Here is a 3,530-nt window from a genome sequence, read left to right as displayed (position 1 = left end):
CTCCCAGGTTTACACCATTCTCCTGCCTCAGCCTCCCGAGTAGCTGGGACTACAGGCGCCTGCCACCTCGCCTGGCTATTTTTTTGTATTTTTTTAGTAGAGACGGGGTTTCACCGTGTTAGCCAGTATGGTCTCGATCTCCTGACTTCGTGATCCGCCTGTCTCGGCCTCCCAAAGTGCTGGGATTACAGGCTTGAGCCACTGCACCTGGCCCTTGAATTATTTTTTGTGAGGATTTTTATTAATATGTTTCCTAATAATGGACCATGTTTAATTTTTTTTTTTTTTTTTGTGGAATGGAGTCTCGTGCTGTCACCAGGCTGGAGTGCAGTGGCGCGATTTAGGCTCACTGCAACTTCCGCCTCCTGGGTTCAAGCGATTCTCCTTCTTCAGCCTCCTGAGTAGCTGGGACTCGTGCCTAGCGAACTTTTGTATTTTTAGTAGAGTCGGGGTTTCACCATGTTCGCCAGGGTGGTGTCAATCTCTTGACCTCATGATTCGCCCGCCTCGGCCTCCCAAAATGCTGGGATTACAGGTGTGAGCCACAGTGCCCAGCATCATGGTTAAATTTTTGAAATAAGCCTTACTTGATCATGTTGTGATATAGTTATAACATATGCCGCTTTCTCTTTGCTAGATAAGATTTTGCAGTTAAAATTATTTTCTTTTTTGTGTGCTTTGTCAGATTTTGACATCTGTCTTACACTAGTATTTTTTTCAAGGCCTGTTTTATTCCATTCTTTTATTTTCAACTTTTCTGTATCTATATCCTTAAGCTTGAAAATGTCTCTTCTAAACAGCATATGATTGAGGCTTTTTATTATTAGGTTTTATAATTTTTGTATTTTAATTGGAGCATTTAGTTTGTATAATATGGTTAATATACTCTTTGCTTTCTATTTTCGTCAAAAATTTGAATAGAACAAAAGGTCGACCTCCCCCAAGCAAGAGGGCAGTCTCTGGCAGTCTGCCTTTGGACTTGAATTGCAACTCCTTCCTGAATCTCCAGCCTTCCAGCCTCTTCTATTACAAGTCAATTCTTTAAAACAAATGTATATAATATATATTTAATATAACTAATATATAATGTGGCTATCTAGTAGAAGTACTATATGCTTAATATGACATATAATATAATTACAGTAGTACCTCCTTATCTGGGGGAGGGATTATGTTCCAGGACCCCCAGTGGATGCCTGAAATGACAGATGTGTATTTCCCTATACATACATAGCTGTGATAAAGTTTAATTTATAAATTAGGCACAGTAAAAAACAAGAATAACTAATAATACAATAATTATAATAATATACCAGCATGTTCCTTTTTCCTTTTTTTGTTGCTTTTTGGATTGATAGACTTTTTTTTACTATCCTAACTTTTTTCTCTCTTTCCAAGTTATAGACCCTGTTCTTTAATGGTTACCCTACAGATTACAACACGTAGCCTACATGTGTCACATTAATGTAATTGATATATAGTCCATTTGTTCTTCTTAGACAATACAAAGGTCTTGGAACACTTAATTACTTTTATCAGTTCCTTAATTTTTTTTATCAGTATATATATACACACACACACACACACACACATGTATAATGTGTATTCTAATTATATGTGTTTTAAAACACATAAGACATTATTATTGTTTAATATGGTCACCATTCATTTAGATCTATCTATATATTACCATTTTCATTTTTCATCATTGCTTTTTTAACCTTTTTGAGATTATTTATTTTCTGATTGAAGAACATACTTTAATAAGTTGTTAGTATAGTTTTGCTGGTAATGAATTCTCTTGAGTTTTCTTGGTCTGAAGGTTTTTTAATTTTACCTTTTGGGGGCTAGGCGTGGTGGCTCACGCCTGTAATCCCAGCACTTTGGGAGTCGGAGGCTGGTGGGTCACTTGAAGTCAGGAGTTCAAGACCAGCCTGGCCAGCTTAGTAAAACCCTGTCTCAACTAAATATATAAAAATTAGCCAGGCCTGGTGATGGGCACCTGTAATTCCAGCTGCTCAGGAGGCTGAGGCAGGAGAATTGCTTTAACCCAGGAGATGGAGGTTGCAGTGAGCCAAGATCGTGCCACTACACTCCAGCCTGGGCAACAGAGTTAGACTGATCTCAAAAAACAAAAATGTTTAAGAATCTTTAGGCCCTTAAAAGATAATTTTACAGGGTATAGTAATATTTTTTGATGGCAAAATTTTTTTGCCCTTTTGAAAATATTTCTTTGTCTTCTGTATTAGGGTTCTCCAGCGAAACAGAATCAATAGGTTGTAGGTGTATTTTATTTTATTTTGTTTTGTTTTTAAATTTTTGTTTATTTTTTAGAGACAGAGTCTTGCTTTGTCACTCACACTGGAATATAGTGGTGTGATCACAGCCCACTGCAGCCTCGAATACTTGGGCTTAAGCAATACTCCTGTCACAGCCTACCAAGTCGCTGGGACTACAGGCATGCACCACCGCGCCTAGCTTATTTTACATATATATATGCCTTTATATGTATATAATATATCTTTTGTATTATATTTTATATTGTTTATATTATTTTAAAAGTGTATTCTATGTTTTATTATAAACATATACTTTATGTAATATATATATTCTTATCTGTAGTATCATTCTTTCCTTATCCACAGTTTCCATTATCTACAGCTAACTACAGTCTGAACGTATTAAATGAAAAATTCAGCAATAAACAATTCATAAGTTTTGTGTACCATTCTAAGTAGCATGATGAAACCTTGCACCTGTCCTGCTCCATCCAACCCAGGACGTGAATCATCTTTGTCTGATGTATCCATGGTCTAGGCACTATCCACCGATTAGTCACTTAGCCGTCTAGGTTATCAGATCAACTGTAGCAATACTGTAGTGGTTATGTTCAAGCAACTCTTATTTTACTTAATAATGGCCCAAAGTGCAAGAGCAGTAGTGGCATATTGTTACAGTTATTCTATTTTGTTATTAGTTGTTGCTGTTAATCTCTTACTGTGCCTAATTTCTAAATTAAATCTTACCATAGGTATGTATGTATAGGAAAGAAATATAGTTTATATAAGATTCAGTACCATCTGTGGTTTCAGGCATCTACTGGGGGTCTTGGAACATATCCCCCCCAGATAAGGGGGTACTACTGAAATTATATTAAATATATACTAATTATATTAAATATTAGTCATATATATTATATAGATTTATTTTAAGGAATTGACTCACAGTTGGGGAGGCTAGCAGGCTGGAGACCCAGGAAGGAACCACAATTCAAGTTCAAGGGTAGTATGCTGGAGAATTCCCTCTTGCGTGGGGGAGGTCAGCCCTTTGTGCTATCCAGACCTTCAGTTGTATGGGTGAAGCCCGCCTACATTATGGAGGGCGATCTGCTGTACTCAGAGTCCATTGATTTAAATGTAAATCTCATCCAAAAATACCTCTCACAGAAATGTCCAGAATAACCTTTAACCAAATATCTGGACAGTGTGGCCCAACCAAATTAACAATCACATGTGTACCTTTTGTCAACT

The 3,530-nt window shown here is 36.8% G+C and overlaps 1 protein-coding gene across 1 annotated transcript in view; it reads left to right on the top strand.

Moving 5' to 3' along the window:
- FAM188B (family with sequence similarity 188, member B) overlaps positions 1 to 3,530 on the top strand; it is a 66,188-nt gene that overhangs the window by 31,606 nt on the left and 31,052 nt on the right. The gene's annotated exons all lie outside the window — the stretch shown is intronic.

This window comes from Colobus angolensis, unplaced genomic scaffold, assembly GCF_000951035.1.
Source record: "Colobus angolensis palliatus isolate OR3802 unplaced genomic scaffold, Cang.pa_1.0 Scaffold395, whole genome shotgun sequence".
Classification (NCBI taxonomy): domain Eukaryota; kingdom Metazoa; phylum Chordata; class Mammalia; order Primates; family Cercopithecidae; genus Colobus; species Colobus angolensis.
The sequence above is the reverse complement of the archived record's forward strand: the minus strand, read 5'-3'. Positions and strand labels throughout refer to the sequence as shown.